At 49.5% G+C, this 21,797-nt stretch overlaps 1 long non-coding RNA gene across 3 annotated transcripts in view; it reads left to right on the top strand.

Moving 5' to 3' along the window:
- The window catches only part of LOC144312416 (uncharacterized), a 68,657-nt gene extending 59,165 nt beyond the window's left edge, over positions 1–9,492 (top strand). For all 3 annotated transcript variants that reach the window (XR_013377878.1, XR_013377879.1, XR_013377877.1), the window contains exons 6-7: positions 6,517–6,724; positions 9,168–9,492. This is a non-coding gene — a long non-coding RNA (uncharacterized LOC144312416). The remainder of the gene's footprint in view (positions 1–6,516; positions 6,725–9,167) is intronic.
- The last annotated feature ends 12,305 nt before the right edge of the window (positions 9,493–21,797 follow it).

Genomic DNA, 21,797 nt, shown 5'->3' with positions numbered 1-21,797 from the left:
GATTCAGGAGCCAAAGGTAATCTCCCTCTAAGGGCAGCCACTTCAGAGCCGAGTGCAGCTCCGGGGTTGGCTCTGGGAGGGGAGAGGGTGCTGTAGCTCCAGCCCCGCCTGCGGCGGCCAGGCGGCTTGGCACTGATGCTGACGCACCCCCTGGCCCCCCTCCAGCTCTGGCCCGCTCTTTGACAATGACCGCCCGGAAAGAGCAGCAGCAGCCGTATGATCATACTAATGAGGAGGGCTTTGTGTGAGCGGATCGTTTCATTTAATTCCCATGACAGCTCAGTGAGGCCTCTGCTATTATTATTCCCATTTTACAAGTTGGGAAACTGAGGCACAGAGAGGCTAAGATGGGCCATGTGACAGATGTCTGGGCCCGGCATATCCAAATTCCAACCCCGGCAGTCTGACTCAGAGTCTGGACCTCTTGCCTCTCCCCCGTGTTTGCGGACCACCACTCGGACGGAAGGGAGGGAAGGAAGGAAGGAAGGAAGGAAGGAAGGAAGGAAGGAAGGAAGGAAGGAAGGAAGGAAGGAGAGCGTGCGTGGAAGCGTGTTGTAAAGTGTGCAGTGTCGGCACGGGCTGGGGTTTGTCCCCGTTGGCCCAGAGGCAGCCCCCGGAGCTTGTGCTCTCAGGGCTGGGGCTGCAGTTCCCGGCGTCTGGCTGAGATCTGGGGCTTGCTCCTCCACCCTCAGGGCTCCCCTGCCCCCGACCCTGGGGCTGCCCCCTTCCTCCGGGCGCCAGGGGAGCCAGTGCACACCTCCGGATCCGAATCCGGAGACTTGGCACTCCCTGCCCGTCCGGCTGGTGGCCGTGTGCCGCCCTGGGTGAGTCCCCCTCTGTCTCTACGGAGAAGCAGGCCCTGGCCTGGCCTCCGCGGGCCTGGGGGGCTGGGGTGCCTGCATGCCTGGTTTCAAGGCCACACAGCCCAGTGATTGCCGGGAGCTGTACTGCATGAACCAGGCACAGAGCATTTCCATCACCGCAGAAATGTTCCATTAGCGCTGCTCGAGAGCTTGGTATTTGTTCACGGGTTTTCTCTTCTGAAGTAGAAAGAATCCTATCACCCCAGAAATTTCCTGCACGTCCACCTCAGTCAGTGTCTGACCCCGGCCCCTGAGGTAACCGCTCTTGTGGTTATTTTTTCTTTTTAATAATATAAATGTTTATTTTTTAAAGATTTTTTAAAATTTTTATTTACTTATGAGACAGAGAGAGAGAGAGAGAGAGGCAGAGCCACAGGCAGAGGGAGAAGCAGGCTCCATGCAGGGAGCCCGACGTGGGACTCGATCCCGGGCTCCAGGATCACACCCCAGGCTGAAGGCAGGTGCTTAACCGCTGAGCCACCCAGGGATCCCCGTGGTTATTTTTTCAAACCGTGAATTCGTCTTGCCCGTCTATGAAATACCTTGGTTGGCAGGGCAAGGCGCCCAAATGCTTGCACCATTTTGCAACGTTCTCCTCTCAGGAGAACAGGAGCGTCCTGAGACGGACGGTCCCCACCGTCTCTCCTCCTTGCTCCCCTGCCTTCTACATTCAACAAGCAACACGGAACAGAGCTGGTCTTTGGGAACTTGAGGATGGTCTGCCCTCAGCTCCGGGGAACCTACACCTTTCCACTTGCCTTGGTCTGCGTTTGGCCTGTGGAGCCTGGGCTGTGGCCCTTTCTGGGAGAATGGACTGTCGTTCCCGGGTGGGCTCTCTGCCACCCTGTGCAGGGCTGCCGAGCAGACGGGAACGGCAAGGAGGACAGAGGCTGTCACCTTCTGAGGACTGTCAGAGAGGGGCTTGGCCCAGAAGACATTGCTCCAGGTCACCCCTGCCCCGGGGCTAGGTGGCCACTTGCAGCCCCTGTCCTGGGGGTGGGTGGGGGGGTAGCGGATTACAGGAGATTTGAATCAAGTTTGAGCTGGAAAGTGGGAAATTACTTTTTGCTTAAAATTTGGGGTAAGGAAACACATTTTACTTTTTTTAAAAAAAATTATATTTATTTATTCATTCATAAGAGACACAGAGAGAGGCAGAGACATAGGCAGAGGGAGGCTCCCCATGTAGGACTGGATCCCAGGACCCCAGGATCATGACCTGAGCCAAAGACAGATGCTCAACCACTGAGCCACTGGGGTGCCCCCACATTTTACCTTTTTGCTTCAGATCAGTTGAAAAAAGTCTCAAGTAGGAAAAACCAAATGCAACTCTTTCCATATTTGTTCTCACCAGGGCTCGGAAAATCCCCAGGTGTTCAGGGTGGCCCACCGGCTAGCCTCTCCCAGTAACCGCCATGCCGGAAGGGTGGCCAGGGAAGGCATCTGTGTGCAGAGAGCCAGCTAGAAGGACAGGACCTGTGATTCCAGAGACTTCTGAGCTGGCACAGAATGACCTCACTTGACTTTTCCTGGGTGAGGGAAGGGCCCCCACTGGGGGTGGAGGTGGGAAGGAGGGCGCTGGGATAAATGTCAGCAGCACAGTGCTGGAGACTTCCTGAGCCATCAAAGGGGATGGGGGCTGGCTCTAGCACCCCTGCAGGAGGGACCTCTCTGCAAAGCCTGGAAACAGTCACCTCCTGCTGTCTGTTGGTCTGCTCACTTCTCACTTCTGTGTGCTGATTGGCAGCTGTGCCAGGATGAAAGAAAAGGGACTGATGACCTGCACCACAGGAGGGGGAGGGAGGGCAGCTGAGGACACTGGGGCTGGGAAGAAAGTCAGCAAGGTTGTGTCTGGGAGCTGGCTGAGGAGTTGCTAGAAGCAGCACATCCCTGAAGCTGATGGGAAGGAAGCAGGCCTGGAATGGTGGGGTGTCTGGGACTCGCCTGCCAACAGGACCGCGGGGATCCCTGAAAATGCACAGTGGCCAGGCCACAAAATGATGGGCCAGAGGTCGTGTGTGGAAAGGGAGACCTTTTTTGCTTCCTGGGCAGGGTTCCCTAAGTCACTGTGTGTGTGCATGTGAGTGTGGCAGTGAGAACCTCAGAGGCCGAGCCGGGGGCTTCAGGGTCCCTCTCCATCAGAGGCTTCCACAAATTTACGAAGTCCTAGAGGTCTGTTTTGGGGGCGGGGGTCCCGGCCTCTCCTTCCTTTCCTCTCTGCAGCCCCAGAATTCCCGGTGCTGCCTTTGAGGCCTGTGGGTCTGGAGGGCCACATGCCCAGCCCTCTCCATCCCTCCACCCAAGTACAGACTCAGAGAGAGAGAAAGCTCTTTGCCTCCCTTCCGCTGGGACCTCAGAGTCCTCACGCAACCGTCCCCAGACTTGAGTTGGAAGCCTGTATTTGGGGACCAGTCGTCCACAGAGCTCAGTCCTGGACCTGCCAGGAAGGATGGTCAGAACCTATGCAGTCTCGGCGGGGCAGCACTGGGGCTGCGGGAAGGGGTTCTGACGCTGGGAAGTATTAAATAGGAGCTTTCTTATTTTGACCATGGAGCAATGTCCTTCTACACATTGGTAGAGACTCAGCAGAAAAGTAGTAAGCTTCCTGTCACCGGTGATATGTAAGCCGAGACTGGCTAAACACTAGCCAGGGATTGTGTGCGTGTGTGTGTATGTGTGTATTTCAGGGACGAATTTACACGATTATTGCCAGTTTGCACCAGATGAATGCTTCTCATTCATGTGTCGTCTTCCAGATTTTTGACATATCTGGTTCCTGTTTATTTATACACTATTTTTCTTTAAATAATTCACTCTTTTGGACACAAGTGTATGTTTCGAGAAACATTGAAATTTCGAGAAAACTTGAAATCAGTATCATAAAGGAAAGCCAGAATTGCATGTTATAAATAGAAAATAACGCTTAAAAACTCCCCGCTGCCGCCACCACAAACCAAAGATCCTGATATTGCTGCTGGGCCGTGTCGGCTGGATCCAGAGGGAGATGGCGAGACACACCTGCCCCCTGTAAGGCTTCCTCCTGGAGGTCATCAGGATGGTTGGGAAGGAGCTGAGGAGCCAGGGCCTCCTCCCTGGGCCCCACCCCAATCACCTGGACCAGGTCCCCCTGGGCCGGCTCCTTACCCCTGTGGGCTCACCCCAATGTGTCAAAGGAAGTGTTTGATTGGAAAACCATCACTAGGGTTCTTTGCAGCTCTAAAATGCCTTCCAACTTCATTTTTAAGGATTTTCTACTCCCGTATGATTTTTTAATTTTTGAATTTTAAATTTAAAAAATTTTAATTTTCATCAGCCCTAGTCCAGGGAGGGAGCTGGGGTCCTCGCTGGCTCCGCCGTAATAAGCACCTGCCTTGCAGCCCTGCCTTGCAGCTGTCCCTCCTGCTCCAGACACCTCCTGTCCTCCCTGCTTCCACGTCTGCTGCTTCGTGTAGGCTAAATGTCGGTTTGAAAAATAGCATCCCATTAAAAGATTATTGTCTGCTTCCTTACTCAGGCCTCCGAGATGGAGCCTGTCCTCATTTGATTTGGTTCAGGGGCACTTTCAAAAAGAAGGGGTGGTGGGGGCGGTGGGAGGGAGACAATTTATCACAGAGAGTTAGACATCGACGAGAGGAAGGTTTCATCCGGAGCTTTGTTTATACTTGGAAAAGTGCTTTAAAATATTCTCCCCGGCAGGCCGGCCGTCAGCACCCTGTTAGGCGCAGCACCCATTCCCCACTATAGCAAGGCCTGACCTGAAGCAAGTTCACCACGTGACAATCAGGCTCGAGGAAGGAGAGGCAAATGAGTAGGTAATGAGGCGCTTTACACAGGATGGGTTTCCAGGAGTCCTCTAAACAGGCAATCCCTTGTGACTTTTATTTTTTTATTTTAAAGATTTTATTTATTTAATCACGAGACACACAGAGAGGCAGAGACACAGGCAGAGGGAGAAGCAGGCTCCCCACGGGGAGCCCGATGCAGGACTCGATCCTGGGACCCCGGGGTCACTCTCTGAGTCGAAGGCAGAGGCTCAACCACTGAGCCACTCAGGTGTACCTCCCCCCCCCGCCCCGCACCCGCCGTGACTTTTAATTACAATCCTATTTCTTCTGAGGGTATGGTAAGGACTTAAGAAGATGACTGTATCTCAACCAGATACATTTGGGGGAGGGATTTCCTCCTGGAAATCGTTAACCTGCTTCCTGTCTTCGTAGATTTGCCTGTTCTGGGCATTGCACAGAAATGGAATCACACGATATGTAGCCTCTAGTGTCTGGGTGCTTTCACATGCATGTTTCTAGGGTCCATCCGTGTTGCAGCATGCATGAGAACTTCATTCCTTTCTGTGGCTGAAAAGGAATATTCCACTGGGTGGCTATGCCAGGTTTCGCCCAGCCATCCATCAGTGGACTGGTATTTCGGTGGCTTCCACTTTTTGGCTATTGTGGATAATGCTGCTCTGAATATCTGTGTACAGACATTTTCATTTCTTTTGGGGACACACCTAGGGATGGAATTGCCACATCATATGGTAAGTCTAGGTTTAACCTTTCGAGGAACTGCCACACTGTTCTCCAGAGCACGCGCACCACTTTACACTTCCACCGGCAGTGTATGAGGGCTTCAGCTTCTCCACATCTTCACCCACGCTCATTGCTGGCCTTGGCTCTAGCCACCCAAGCGGGGACAAAGTGGAATCTCCTTGTGATTTTGATTTGCATTTTCCTACGACATAACCTGGGACTTGAACTCACGTCTCTCAATTCCCAAGTCATTGCTCGATCCCCAATACCAAAGAAAGAAGAGGAGGAGCCATGATGGGGGAAAGGAAAGCATCTTCTTCCACCATTCCCTCCTACTGTGTCTAAGGGAGGTGGATTTGTTCAAGCCCCCCGTATGAAGACTATACTGAACATGATAAGACTGCCCCAGCAGTCTGTCTTAGATGCCCAAAATAGCCTTAAGAAGGTGAGAACAGGGGCACCTGGGTGGTTCAGCGGTTGAGCATCTGCCTTCCACTCAAGGTGTGATCTCTGGGGTCCCAGGATCGAGTCCCACTTCGGGATCCCAGCAGAGAGCCTGCATCTCCCTCTGCCTGTGTCTCTGCCTCTCTCTGTGTGTCTCATGATTAAATAAATAAAATCTTACCAACAAAAGGTGAGAACAGAGAGACTCCATGGAAACATGGGACCAGTTTATCTAAGATGTAATTGTAAAAAACAAAACCAAACCCATAATGGTACCCAGTGGACAGCAGACCTTGATCCTCCTAGTAGGCTAACCCCGCACAGTGATTCTCAAGAGTGTGTGTTCTCCCCTCCCTTCCTCCCTCCAACCCTCTCCGGGAGGCTTCCCCAGCTGGAGAGCCACCATCTCTGCTGGGGCTGAGTCTGGTCCCCCGGGGATGCTGGGGCGAAAATACTGCTGAGAACCGCTGCTCTTGGGGCTGGTCTGTCACAGGGTCATGCATTTGATCACTCTACAAGTAAATTACCGGTTGACTTGAGTCTTTTTCAAAGGCCGATTACCATAGTTTTTAACCTTTGAATCCTCAGTGCCTGGCATACAAGTTGGCTTTCCAGAAATGTTTGTTGAAGTCATTCATCCACCCATTTAACAGATATTTATGCAGCATCCATTTTGTCCCCAGGTACTAGTCTAGGCTTCCAGGATACAGTGAACGAAAACGGTTGAGAATTCCCTGCTCTCATGAGGCTTACATTCTAGTGGCTGAAGAATAAAGTGTACAAACCTATATTTGAGACAATGAATATGAAGGGAATTTGTAAGCTGTGCATGCTATGGACAATGAAGGATTCTATGCATGAAGAAGTGGTGATAATACAACAATACAGCAGGTACGTGATGCACTAAGTGCCAGTCCCTGTCCTAAAGTATAATATGAAGACTGTGTATAATATAGATGAGGATTATGTGCATAATATATATGAGGGTTAGGTACTTAATGTGCATGAAGATATGCACATAAGGTATTCGAGGGTTTAAAAAAATTTTTTTATTCATTGATTTTATGGTGTCAACTGCCTTTATTGTTCATAATGGGAAGTGGAAGGGGAGGTGACACCACAACTCTGGCTCCAGAGGTGACTCCGAAGACCCACTCTGTCACTGTTCCCTCCCACCGAAAACTAACCAAATTTTTAAATTGCAATATAATAAATAAATAAATAAATAAATAAATAAATAAAATAAAATAAAATAAATTGCAATATAATTTTTTTTTTTAAACAAAGAGCAGAGCACTAAACAAAATAATATAACGGGTCAGACGGTGTAAACGTACTGTGCCCTGCCATGTGAGATGGGCGACTGCAGGGAGATCCAAAGTAGACGAGCTTCCTGGGTTGGTGTCCAGTCATCTCTGATCCCACCACACTGGACAGCCAGTGGGCCAGCTGTGGTCGGGGCTGAACCTTTGGGGAGCTGAGTTCCTATAAGTCAACCTACTTCGTGTATATGAAGCTTTTGTACATGAGGATTCAATAGAATGTTAGACACACACATACACAAAATGTAAGAATCCATTAATCCTCCCAACCACCCTACAAGGTAGAAGGTTATTATTATCATTTCCACGTCACGGAAGAGAAAACTGAGACACAGAGAGGTTAAGGAACTTGCCCGGGATCACACAGTGAGTAGGTGAGAAAGCCAGAACTGGAACCCAGGCTCGTGGCCACAGCCCCTGTGTGCTTGACCGCTGTGCTATGGCCCCGTGCGGTGGCAGGAGGCACATAGGAATTTGGCATGAGCTGGCTTCCTGGGCTTTGAGGGCTGGCTGCCACAGCGTCTTTCATTGGTGTGGGCCTGGGATGTTTGGGTTGGTGGCAAGCCAGCCAGACCACCGGAGCAGAGGCAAGGACCTCCTTCAGGACACACTCCACCACCTCAGCGCATGAAGCCTGTGACCTCATGCTCTGGAAGCTGACCCTCCCAGAGTGACGCTCCTTGCAGCCCTCCCGCTGGCTTTGTCCCAGGTGTCTTTGCAGGAGCCCGTGCTCATGCCCAGCAGCTGCTGGGTGACCTCACGGCTGTGGCCAGGGGCTGAGAGTCAGGCATCTTGCTTCCGGGGCCTTGCCTGCTCAGTGTTCCACGCAGGGCAGAGAGCCTCCCGAAGCTGCAGGGGGGAGGAGGGCAGGGAATTGGGGGGCTGTTGGGGTTGGCTCACATTTTCTCTCTGATAGGGTGAGTGACTTCTGGGTGTCTCCCTGTAAAGGGTGGGTGGTCCTTCAAAGGCTGATCTGGACACCTTTGGTTCTGTCATTTAAAAAGAGACAGCAGGAGTCTGGGAGGTGAGGAAACACGCTGAGGAGCCTCAGGCTCCAAGAACCTAGGCTCTGAGAGCTTCCCGGTAAGCGGCCAGCAGGTAGGGCCTGCGGAGTCTCCCTCACCCTCCCCTCCCCTGCCTGGGCCAGGCTGGGCGCAGTGGGCACCCAGGGAATGCTGAATGAAAGGGCCGAAGAGCAAAGGGAATCCACCTGGTCTAACTCCCTCCTTTTATAAGCAGGAAACAGGCCCAGCAAGGAAAGGAGACTCAGCTAAGCCAGTATTTCTAGCCACAAAACGGGAGACCCAGAGAGCCAGGCCAGGCCTCGAGTTGCAGCAGAGGTGTTCTTTACCGGGCACGGGTGGCCTAGGTGTGCAGGTGCCTCTCCTAGAGGGGACGGGGAGTCCCTGCCTCTCCTCTCCCCCACACTTGCTCTCATCTCCAGGAACATCTGCTCATTAGCAGCCCAAATTGGAAAGCCAGGAGGTGGGGAGGAGCCAGCTAACCTTTGCAGTTCAAAGTGCTTTTATGGCAGGGGGGGAAACGCGGTGGGGCAGAGGGGGTGGGGGGAAGAATGATGATTAGGATCACAGGGTTGGCCATAACTCATTGAAGACCTACTACTGTGAACAGGCCTTTTTGTGTGCATTATTTTTAATTCTTCAACATTCCTAAAATAAATTATGGACAATTGATGGAAACATTTTTAAACAGAAGGGAAAAAATATGCGTGGGCCCAGGTACCCCAGTCGGGTGCTCTGGGGTCTTGTGGTCATCCCAGCAGAGGGCAAAAGCTCCTACTTCATGAGCTGTGGGCTGTCTGTGGTCCTGGGGCCTGCAGCCTCCCGGTCTCAGGTTCGATCCCAGCCCCACCACACCCAACTGAGTGGTGCCCTTTCACACTGAAAGGCCGGGGAGAGAGGATTAAATACACCGGCTGAAAAGGATCTCCAGTCGGTAGGACCGACACACGGTAGGTGTTTGGTAATTGTTAGTTCTCTTTTCTCTCCCAGCTGCAGCAAGCCGATGTCTACTTCCAAGAAAGATGACTGCCTTGCACTGTCTTCTAAGAAATCAGCATTTTAACTGATGACTTTTAGAAATCACTGTGTTTGGAAGCTCCAAGAAGTGCATTGCCAAAGGTAATTGGGAGCAACAGAAGAACCATGGACTTGTACACTTAAGAAGACTTGGGATCCCTGGGTGGCGCAGCGGTTTGGCGCCTACCTTTGGCCCAGGGCGCGATCCTGGAGACCCGGGGTCGAATCCCACGTCGGGCTCCCGGTGCATGGAGCCTGCTTCTCCCTCTGCCTGTGTCTCTGCACCTCTCTCTCTCTCTGTGACTATCATAAATAAATAAAAATTACAAAAAAATATATTAAAAAAAAAAGAAGACTTGAAATGTCGTGACGTTTCCTGGCCAATATATATATGAAAGAACCTTGAAAGAAGTTTCCCCACATTTGGTAACAATCCTGAAGAATTCCTGATAATAAGTTGTGGAGCTGAAAAGGAGTTTCCCAAGCTGTCAATGATTTAAAAAAAAAAAAAAAAAAGTTGGTTAAAAAGATAAAGTAGGGGCACCTGGGTGGCTCAGCGGTTGAGCGTCTGCCTTCGGCTCAGGGAGTGATCCTGGGGTCCTGGGATCGAGTCCCTCATTGGGCTCTCCATGGGGAGCCTGCTTCTCCCTCTCCTCTGCCTGTGTCTCTGCCTCTCTCTCATGAATAAATAAATAAAATCTAAAAAAAAAAAAAAAGCAAAAGTAATTGAGAGAGACAGTGGGGGGTAGAGTAGAGAGGCTTCCCCCAGGTCCCTGAAGGGCCTGACCGCCCCCTTCCTGGGCCACCTCTCTCTGTATGGGGATCCTGAGGTCTGGGGACACCTGTGCAGTAGCTGGGCAAGAACCCCTCGGGGCTCAGGGCACCCATTGCGTGTGCCCTGTGCGAAGGCTGGGGATGGGAGACATGGGCAGTGGGGGCTTGCGATTTGGGAGTGGAATTGAGGAAGGAGACGGGGGTCTCAGGCACCAGGGTGAGGGTGTGGGGTCTGCAGCTTTAAGGGTCTTGCACTGCGGTGTCTCAACACCACTTGGAAGATGCTGGGAGGGTCACAGTGGTCACAGTCTCCCCAGGACGGGGTGTGGAGTCCCAGAATGACAGAGATGAACATTTTTATTACCTTTGCCAAATAGGGACTCAGAATAGGTTACGTTTGCTTTCAGAAAAGCACTAAAAAAAGGTAATGTTTCCTCCACTTGAGTTTTGGGGCAATACTTACACATGCCACAGATGCGTGTTACCAGCGTATTTAAGTGTAATGTAATAATAGGGGATCTATACCTTTTTATTTTTCCTTTAATGATACAGCCAAAGCCCTCTCTCTTATCTGGTGCCATCCCTTCTGGTTAAAGAGCAGGTTAAGACAATCATTATAAAAATTTCATATACATATTTAAATATTTTATTCTAATTTGCAAAGATGATCATACAATAATCTGGCTTTTTTTTTAAACTAATGATGGAAAACTCTAAATATGTACAAAACAGGCAGAAGAGAATAGGGAACCTTCATGTGCTTTGTGACCCAGCTTCAAATATTATTGAATCACGGCTGAGCTCATTTTGTCTATATCTGTCCTTCCAACGTGCTGTTACTTTGAAGCAGATCCCGGATGTAATTTTGCTTAATCCCTGGCATTTCAGAGCGCATCTGCTATGGACTGAACTGTCTCCCTCCAAAATTCTTATGTTGAAGACCTGGCCCCTGAAGCGACGGCCTTTGGAGATGCGGCCTTTGGGAGATAATTCCGGTCAGATGAGGTTGTGAGGCTGGGGGCCTCGTGATGGGATCAGTGTCCCTGTGGGAAGGGACACCAGAAGGCTTGCTCCCTCTCTCTCTCCAGCCACAGCCACCATGAGGAAAGTCCACATGAGGACGCAGTGAAGAAGGTGGCCATCCGTAACCCAGGGACAGAGCGCTCACCAGGGACCGACCTTGCTGGTACCTTGAGCTTAGACTTCTGTCTCCTGAACCCTGAGAAGGAATCTCCTATTGTGTAAGCCACCCAGTCCCTGGTACTTTGTTTCAGCAGCTCGTGCTACTACAGCACCTTTAAAAGACAAAGGTTGTTTAAAACAAGCAACTAGAACAATAATGTTACCGCATCTACAACCTTGGATGGTTGACTCCTTCATTTCAGCAGGTATCAGCAGGTAACAGTAGGTGAACTTCTCATGTGGGGCCAGGGCTCCTCTCCTGCCTGCGCTTTGGCTCCCTGGAAGTCTGTGCGGCCTCCCAGGGATAACCACATCCCTAATGCATGATCTACAACCTGTGGTTTCAGGTTTTGGATTTTGTTTTAATTATTCTTTTTTAATTTTAATTTATTTTTATTATTTTTTAAGGTTTTATTTATTTATTCATGAGAAAAACAGAGAGAGAGAGAGAGGCAGAGACATAGGCAGAGGGAGAAGCAGGCTCCATCCCAGGACTCCAGGATCATGACCTGAGCTGAAGGCAGATTCTCAACCACTGAGCCACCCAGGTGGCCCCCATTTTTTTACAAATCTTCTTTATCCATTCATCTGTAGATGGACATCTGGGCTCTCTCCATATTTTGGGTATTGTTACCTTGTACTTTAACCAGCATATTTACAGGATACATTTCTTAGTGTGAAATTATTGGGCTAAACAAAAAATATATATATTTAAAGGTATATATATTTAAAGTTTTTATTGATACTGCAAGTGATTCTCCAAAATCATTTCACTAATTTCTACTCTTACCAACAGCATGTAAAAGTGTCTACTGCACACCTTCTCAGCAACCATTACCACCCTTTTTTATCCTTACTTGTCTGATAAATAGAAAGTGCTATCTTACTGTTGTTCTTTTTCTTTTATTATTTATTTATTTAGAGTGAGCTTTAGCATTTTTTTTTTTCTGTTTAATGGGTATTTGGACTTACTTTTTTTTTTTTTATGAACTGTGAGTTCATATCCTTTGCTCCGCTTGTCTTTTTAAGTAGATTTATGAAACTCTAATTTAACAGTCCTTGCCCTTTGCTTGTCTTTGTGTGACATAAATTCACAGCGAGGTTTGGATGACTGTTCATCAGAAATGTGCGCTTTCCCTTCCACTGTGTGGAGTTGCCTCTGTGAAGAGGTTGCCAGCTAGGGACTGCACTTTGGGGTCAGTTTTCCATCGAGGCAGGTGGAGCCACGTGACTGAACCAATGGGCTGTGAGCATGGATGACAGATGCTACAGGTGTCTGGGGAGTTTCTCACCAACCTTCTCCGTGATCCCACAGGTCAAAGCTGGCAAGACCTCTGTCAGCCTAGCATCTGGGTGATGTGCAGGAGGGGACCCGTTCTGTTCTGCGCTGCTGATTGAAACCACTAGTTAATCGAACCATTAAGCATTTTACAATTTATCTTTTTTTTTTTTAATAGTAGCCAGCCCCCTCTAGTACCGGAAATACCTAACAAGTACCCTCTTCTAACTTATGTATCAAATATGTGTTGTGTTTGTTTTTTTGACCTTTTCCATGAGATTTATTTTTTAATCATGCAGATTTATAATTTTTTTATATGTTCATTTTTAAAAATGATGTTTGCATTTTGTGTTATGCTTGGAGAGAAGCTCCCTACCCCAAGGTTATTTTTTAAGTCATTTATGTATCTTTCTAGAACATTTAGGGTTTACATTTTTCATTAAAATTTTTTTGCTTCATTTGTAAGTTATTTCAGTGTAAGATATAATGTGGGTTTCTAGCTTAGGTCCCCCCCCCTTTAAATTCTTAGGAGTTTGTTCTCATCCCATATATTGAAGTCTAATTTTCATCACTGATTTGAATCACACTTTTGTCATTTACCAAATTCCCATATGCATTTGGGTTTATATATGGACTCTTCCCTATTTTGTGGATTTGCCTGGTAATTCGTATACTGTGCCAAAGGGTTTTTGTTGTTGCAGGTTTATGACAAATACTTTTTAAAAAAAAGATCTATTTATTTAGGAGAGAGATAGAGAGAGAGAGACCATGCACACATGTGCAAGCAGGGAAAGGGCAGAGGGAGAGGATATCCAAGCAGACTACTGCTGAGCACAGAGCTCGATCCTGCGACCCATGAGACCAGGACCTGAGCTGAAACCAAGAGTTGAATGCTTAACTGACTGAGCCACCCAGGCACTCCTATGATAAATACTTTAACATGCTTGGTGAGGAAGTCTATCTTCATTTTTCTCTATCATTTTCCTGGCTCTTGTCATATTTGCTTTTGCAGAGAAACTTCAGAATAAGTTTGTGTAGTCAAGAGAAATTATGTTGCTACTTTAACTGGAACTGCTTTGAGTAAAGAAAACTGAAATTTTTTACAGTACTAATATTTTGTATTCAAGAATATGTGTCTTTTAGTTTATTCAAATATTGAGGCACCTGGGTGGCTTAGTGGCTGAGCATCTGCCTTTGGCTCAGGTCGTGATCCCAGGGTCCTGGGATCGAGTCCCACATCATGTTCCCTGCAGGGAGCCTGCTTCTCCTTCTGCCTCTCTCTGTGTCTTCATGAATGAATAAAATCTTTTTAAAAAATTTATTCAAATATTATTAAAATTTCTCACAGGAAGGTTAAATTTTTTTCATGTAGATCCTGCACAGTTACTGTGGAATTCACTCTTAGGGGCTTTATTTTTCATTCTTATTATAATTGAGATCTTTTCTTTCTTTGACTGGCTGTTGTTTGCATATGAAGAAACCACCTAAATCAATACTGAATGTTTCTAAAGCTTTTCAGCTGATTTGGATATATAATCATATCATCTTCAAATCGTATGAAATCTGCTCCCTCCTTTCAAATATACTTGCTCTACCCTCTCATTAAAAATCCTGTACATTTTTCCTTCTTGATTCTCCTTTCACAGATATGGAAAAGGAGGTTCAGAGAGGTTAAGTGACTGGCCCAGGAATTGCTTGGCTAACGAATGGCCGAGCAGGATTCTGTCCTAGCCTTCTGGTTCTTTCCATTCAGCTGTGCTGCCGCTCGGTTGACCATCCCTTGGAAAGCAGCTCTGAAGATTTTCCATCTTGATAATGAAATGTGACTTTTTGAAAGCTGTCAGCTGAGGAGGCAGAAGGGAGTGAGGGAACTGTGTCCTGTAGAAGTCGCTACTGATTTTGCCCCTGTTGGCAGAGGGTAGGTTTGTGTGGGAGTCTGGCAAGGAGGGGAGGGCTGGGGGCAGTGAGGGTGGGAATGTGAGAGGTAGTGTGAGAGCCTGCACATCCTTCAGCTCATTGTCCAGCAGCCTAGACTTGGTGTGTCGGAGACTCTGGGGACAGTCTGCTGGCCCTTTGGGGCTGACTCTTGTCCTCTTGCTTGGTGGTCCCATGGAGGGTCATGCAGCTCTCGGAGCACTGGCCCCTGTGGGGACTTGGGGGCCTTCCCTACACACACAATCCTGTGTCAGCCACTTTGGGATGGTCCCAAGGAGAGAACAAGAGTGCCCAGTCCTTACCCTAGAGGCCCTTGTTCTGAAGGGAGAGAGAGAATTTAGCAGCTACTATGTGCCTGGCTGGATGCTGACACCTCACCACTTGGTCCTCACCACCAGTCCAGGCTGAGGTAGAATGAAGTCCCTAAGCGGAGTCTCAGAGAGGGCCCCAGCTCGCTGTGGCTGAGCTGAATTCCAGCTGGGGGTGGGGGCTCCAACCCCCCTGCTCCTTCTGGGCACCCCGCCACCCACCCACAGCTTTGCACCGTACAGGGAAGTCCTGGGTGACCGCGCTGGGCCCCGTCAGGGGAGAGAATCAGGGCAGCTGCTTGGAGGGGGAGGCGTAGGAGGCTGTGAATGGCCTCAGGGGAAGTCAGAAGGAGGCAGCGGCGGGCTCTGAGACGGATGGGCAAGCAGTGTGGTCTGGCAGTGGGGAGAGGCCACAGGGATTAGACTCCGGCTCTGCGGTAAAGGGTAACTTCTGAGTCCGCCATGCTGGAGGCCACGTTCCCCTGAAGGCCTGACCTTGGCGACACGGTGAGGTCAGTAAGTTTAGCTACTTTTCCATCCTCTCCCCAGGCCCAGCCTGCTTGTGACCCCACGGGGGTCCTTTCAATCAGCTACAGGTCAACCCTACTGCACCCCCTCTGGCCCCCACCCGCGTCAAGCTCCCCTCCTGGGCCCCGCACATGTTTACACCACTCGGGCTGGTGTTCCCGGAGCCCCGGGAGCCTTCCGGGCTGTCTGTAGACACGGAGCGGCTACCATTGGCTCTGCAGGAGGTGTTCAGGCCGGCAGGAGGGTCTCCCGGCACCCCTCACTGTCTGGGGGGCCACCCTTTGCCTGCTCCACACGTGTCTCTGTGGGTTTGGGAAGTTGGGCTGTCCCACCTCAATGCTGACTTAGAGAAAGTAGGGGCAGTGGCTTTCCCTTCTCTGGCCCTCAGATGTCATTGGCTCCCCTCGACACAGGCAAAGTGGAACAGCAATCCCGCGTGGCAGCCCGTCGCTGGGCGACTCGATTTCACTATCAGGATGGAAAATCTTCAGGGGTTATTATCTTCCAGGGGGCTGGTCACCTCCATTAGTGACTCCTTCAAACGCAATCCAATATCCCAATGAATATGACTTTGAAACCAAATCTGGTGTCCCCAGCCTTGCCTTAATCCCTGTGAGCCTCCTGCCCATCCCTCAGAGCTGACCCAGCACTGGCCCCCCGCGGCTAGTTCCTAAAATGACTTGGCTTAGGAGGCGGGGAGGAAGGGAAGCGTCAGCTCGGACTTAACGGAATGGACAACGGGTACTAAGTCTGAGGCCACTACCTTTAGAGATTTGGGCCCCCCTGAAATGTAGGTGACAGGCGATCCACAAAGATATATGCTCTCTGCAAGCATGAAAAACCCTTAGTCAAATATCACACTGACATGCACGGGGCCTGCCAGGGTTCTAAGTTCTAAACAGGATTGTGGGAGCCAGTTTCTCATAAACTTTCCAGAGGCCAAGGGCTTCCTTCCCTGTCTATTTACCCCCAACACAGTGGCTCAGAGAACATCAGATTAGCACTATGAAGACAGATAAGGTTTCTTGTCAAGATTTACACAGACACACACACACACTTGCTCTCTTTATCTCTCACTTTCCCAGTCAACTCCCTTTTCTTTCTTTTAAGATATTATGTATTTATTCATGAGAGACACACACAGAGACAGAGATGCAGAGACACAGGCAGAGGGAGAGGCAGGCTCCATGCAGGGAGCCTGATGTGGGACTTGATCCCAGGACCCCAGAATCATGCCCTGGGCTGAATGCAGGTGCTCAACCACTGTGCCACCCAGGGATCCCAACTCCCTTTTCTTTTCTTTGCTTTACTTTGCTTTTCTTTGCTTTTCCTTTGCTTTTCTTTGCTTGCTTTCTTTCCTTTCCTTTTCTTTCCTTTCCTTTCCTTTCCTTTCCTTTCCTTTCCTTTCCTTTCCTTTCCTTTCTTTCCTTTCTTTCCTTTCCCCTTTCCTTCCTCCTTTCCTTCCTTTCTTTTGATTTTGTTTATTTACCTGAGAGAGAGAGAGAGAGAGAGCAAGACCAAGAGAGCAAGAGCAGGGTGAGGGGCAGAGGAGCTCCTGCAGAGCAGGGAGGTGTTCAGGCCGGCAGGACCTGAACCCCAGGACCATAACGAGGATGCTCAGGCGCTTAACCAACTGTGCCACCCAGGCACCCTCTCTTTTATTTCTTAGAGAAAATTAAGATGTTGTGAGGCTCACAAAACTAATTTGGTGAAGTTTCTTGGAAAGAACAGGGTTTTAGGGGATCCATAAACAGCCTCTGGATTGAGCTTCAAAAATACTTTACCTCCTATTGTCATTTTATAGTCTTTGCTTAAGGTCCTAAAGCAGTGTCCCCATCTCTCACCCTACCTCTCACAGCTAATTTAATATTCAAGATCATTCTCTGGGTCTTCACTGCTTTGTAACGCACCCCTGCCCCTGCTAAGTTCTTGCCCACACACCCAGGTTCTTGTTCTCTCTCTCTCTCTCTCTCTCTCACACACACACACACACACACACACACACGCACACACAGGCTTCCTCTCGCCTCACAAAGGCCTTCCTTCTGCATCTGCCCCATTCCTGTGCAGTCTGACCCATCCCTCCAGGCTAAGCCCAGCTTCTACTTTTGCTTCTCAGAATGCCAGGAGCATTTAGAATATGATTATACCCTCATTTTCCGCCTTCTGTCACTTTTTTAGCTCCTTGTTTTGCAGGCACTGAGCCTTTCTCCCTTACTAGATTAAAATACTGCAGGAGGACACGCACTCTTCTTGTCTGTTACCAATTCCCTCCCCTGTGTCTGCAGCAGGTGCAACACACAGTGGGCCCTCAGGAAATACTGAATATTAAATAAATGAGAGTTTTGGTTTCTGGTCTCAAGGAACAATTCCTAGTTCCTTAAAAAAAAAAAAAAAAACCAAAGAAAGTGAAGCAGAAGGAATGTAATCAGGAAGCATTCGGACATTTTCCACAAGATGTTCTAAGAGTGCCTGCTTCTGTGTGTGCATGTCTGTATGTGTGTGTGCATGTGTGCATGCGTGCATGTGTGTGTCTACATGGGTGTGCTTGCCCTCATAGGGATATATGTGGTAGTTTGGATCCAAGGCAAAATTAGGCTCATTATGAAGATGCCTGCTGACCACCTGCATGTGGGTGCATCCTTAAATTGTGCTCATTTGAGATGCCTTTTTTTTTTTTGCACATTGTAACAAGCCCTGGGTAATGACAGGAGCTAAGGCTGGAATGCCTAATGAGCTGTGGATTAAGAAATGATGTGATAGCATCTTGCTGATTGTAATTAACACACGGCCTCTATTATGTCCTATCGGAGCTGCATCTTCTTGCTGACAAGTAATTCCCCAAAATAATCACTTGTCTTTCAACATCTCGATGTGTGGACTAATTGTGAAGAGCTCCTGCCTGGAAAGGCCACCCGGAGCAATTTGAGGACAATTACATGGGAACTAGTGGCTGCTGGGCACGATTACCTGAACTTGAATGCATGGTGAGTGAGACCAAGTAAGGGGAATGAAGCTCTGGCAGGGCATTCAGACAGCACCTGCCCATGGCCGCTGGCTTCATAATGGGCTTTCCACACATCTAACATGTTGCCCTAGAGGAGGAGAATAAAGTGCTCATCAAGAGTACCTGAAAGGACTTGGATCAATTTTTTTCCTCCTTAAGCGATACCAGTCATGCTTATCTGTAGAAAAAACAGAAAATCTAAACAACAAAACCACTACCAACACCACCACTCTCATCACCATCATCTTCTGCATCTTCACCATCAAAGTTGCTTCCACTTAGGGACTTAATACTCCATGCTGCACACTTTGGCAGGCACCTTAAATAGGTTTTCTCTAGATCTGACAAAAATCTTGCAAAGTGGGTGACTATAGTCCCATTTTATAGATAGGAAAACTGAAGCACATGCCTGTCCCAGCTCACACAAAGCAATAGCTGTTGAAGGTTTGGGTCTGTGTGTCTAAAACCTGTGCATATGCTGTTTCTCTTCTTGTCTTTTGGACAGGATGATGACCCCTTTCCCTCTTGGCTGCTGTTAAGTATTAACTGTGAATGTTGAGTAAGATACTGGAGATGAAAGCTTTGCAAACTGTAGAGTCCTGAATGGTTTCAAGGCTTTATTAGGCAGTGCCTGGCGTCTCTTCATATATCATACCCAGCTGCCAGGTAAGTAAGTAATGGGCATTGAATGGTTTGTGATTGGCTCTCATTGAGTCTGGCAGGTCTGTGCAGTTTGAGTAAAGGGAAGGAAGGATTAGAGCAAAGCTAGGTACATGGGCAGGGACATCAGGATTTAAGGGGAAAGAAAATAATCCCATCAACTGGAGTGAACATTGAACTGGGCAGTGGGAACGCCCTGTTCACTTCCACCAGCCACCTCAAATCAGTATTTATTCAAAATCAAAACAGCATGATTAATCCCTAACAGTAGCCGCAAAACAAGCTCCTAGCCCCCTTCCAAGCAGATCATCAAGTTCTTACGTATGAAAATTCTAGAGCCACTGCAGGTGCTGGGGAACAGGAAGGGTGAGAGTTCAAAACTCTGGGTTGAGCTTGGGCAGGGGTCTGAGTGTGACAGGTGGGCCAGAGCCAGATGATTAATGTCATTCTCTCTGCTTCTGTCTCTGCCCACCTCACCACCTCTCTCACCTTTTGTTCATTCTGACTATTGACTTTGGTAAATAATGTGAAATTCAAAAGTTTTGTCCGTGTGTGTGTGTGTGTGTGTGTGTGTGTGTGTTGGAATCAGGAACGGGTTCACATGGTAAAAGGCAGAAGTCAAGAGGCTCCGGCATCTAAATGTCCACCCAGGATGCCAGCCAAGTGTCCCGCCATGCTTGGATGCTGAACTCCCCTCCCATGTTGGAGGTCCTGCCGGCAACCTGAGAAATTAATTGAAGTTCTGTTGGGCAACTGTCCGCGAGGGCAACTCTCCAGCACCCTGTGGCTTCTGAATTTGTCTTGGAAGATGACCAAGCCAGGAGTGGAGTTTGACCAAAAGTAGGTGGAATTGACATAGAAGAGCTAACTCGGGCAGTCGCTATCATCCAAAAAAGCAAAGAGAAGGAGGCTGGGCGGGAAATTGGGCAGCATCAATAAGGGGATGCTACTTTGCTGGGAACATCTTGCAGCCACAGCCTGGGAGGGGGCAAGGCTGGCTACGTGCAGCCACGCAGATCCTCCACCTGGGGCCAATGCACTTGACCTCCACATCCATACCCGGTGAAGGTGAATCCTCTCAGGCGGGGGGCATTGGAAGGCACATGCGGAAGTCACCAGGCTGGGGGACTCTGCAACGGGAGCTCTTCACACCGACCAGGCATCTGGCGACTGGCTGCATGGCCCTGTGGTCGTGAACTGGGAGAAGTCATCACTGTTCTGGTCATGGTTGTGTGGTGACCCTGTCAGAGGGACACCAGTGGCCATGAACTTTCTTTCTTGGAGTTGTGTTCCATGTATCAAAGGCCACTTCTGCTTTCTTTCTTGAAACTGCTGCTGGGCTTCAGAGAGAAGCTGGTGTTGATGTGGTCTTTGCTCCGGGGAGGTCTTTGGGGGTAAAGAGGGAAAGAGGAGCAAAAGGGAAATGGACAAAGGAGATTTCCTCAGTGGGAAGGAAGGAAAGGATGTGTAGAAAGTTCAGCTGTTACAGTGAACAAGTAAGTAAGTACATAAGTAAGTAAGTAAGTAAGTTCAGCTATTACTATCCAAGCAGTGAGCAGGTTCTTGGATGGTTTGAGCTGAAAAATCAACATCAGACTGAAAAAGCCAGGCATATAGGCACAACCTAACTGAGTTCCACCCTCCGGGCTGCAGGTCTATGAACTGCTGCCCGACACTAGGTCTACTAGGTCGTGGTGCTAATGCTGTGGCTCCCCTCGGGCTCTGGAATCTGCAGGGACTTCCAGGGGGAGAGAAGAAATCTGCACTGTGTGTCCTTCCCACTCCACACGGGGTCCTCTGCTCTGTCCTGTGCTGCAACCAGGTGGTCACTGGGACGTGAGAGAAATCTGGTCAGGATGGTCCTTGACTCCTAGAACGTGGAGTTCCAAGTTGTCCTATCACAGCTCATTCTCCACCTGAAGATAGAGGCGGTGGCTCTGAGAGGATGCTGGAAGCCTCCCCAATGCCCTCCTTAGAGGGCTCACCAGAGGCTAACCTCAGAAATACGAATTAATTGGTGCCCCATCAAGTCCTGGCACCCCCAGCCCAGGCCTAAAGCAGCTGACAGTCCAGCGTCGGTGCCTCATGGATCTGCAGGGAGACCTGAGGAACGGCTTGGTGGAGCCTCTGACCCCAGAAGACCCTCATTTTTCATCCCCTTCTTTCTGCCTCCCTCCAGGGTCCCTCCAATTGGCCCTAGTCCTCAGCTGTGCCCTTGGCTGCTGCTTGGATAGGGATGGCTCCCTCCCTGTCTCCCTCATTCCAGCTGTCACAGGAGGCTCTGGAGCCCAGGTTCTGCGAAGGATAGAAGGAGGGAGCGATGCTCCGGGTGGAGAAGAGGAGGTGCCAGAAAGAACCATCGTCGCCCTCTTTAACTCCCTGGCCCGGGCATGTGTGTCTGGAAGAAGTGCCAGGTTTTGGATGGCCCAAGTGTTGGAATTCAGATCCCCGAAGGGGAGCTGGGGGCGGACAGATTCCAGGTCAGAGTGAGGAAGTTAGTAGCTGCATTAGTTCAGAGCTGCACCACCTTTCCAGCAGCTGATGCTGGAGGAAGTGTGTGGATGTCAGCATTACCCTGTATCCAACACCTGTGTCCTCCTGACCGCTTACAGAGCTGAGCGCCCCGCCGGGCACTTCACCCACGTGGTCTCACGTAGTACCTCTTCCATTTATGCCACCCGCTTTTCTCTCTGAGCCCCATTCTCCCCACTCCTGAGCCCCCTGGCTTGTGGTCCTCGGGAGGTTAGAGCTTGGAATGAGGAATCCTGACAAGGCTGGAGGCCTGGGAAAGCATGGGCCAGGGCCTCGAAAGCCAGGCACTTGCTTGATGCAAACAATGACTTTGCCCTTCAGTAGCTGACAAGTAGGCCTCATCCTTGGTGGGGCAAGCGGGGACCCAGCCTTCCATCTGAGCCCTGTTGCCCACGCCG

Source organism: Canis aureus, chromosome 4 (genome assembly GCF_053574225.1).
Source record: "Canis aureus isolate CA01 chromosome 4, VMU_Caureus_v.1.0, whole genome shotgun sequence".
Taxonomy (NCBI): Eukaryota; Metazoa; Chordata; class Mammalia; order Carnivora; family Canidae; genus Canis; species Canis aureus.
Note: the sequence above shows the minus strand (reverse complement) of the source record. Positions and strands in the feature narration are given on the sequence as shown.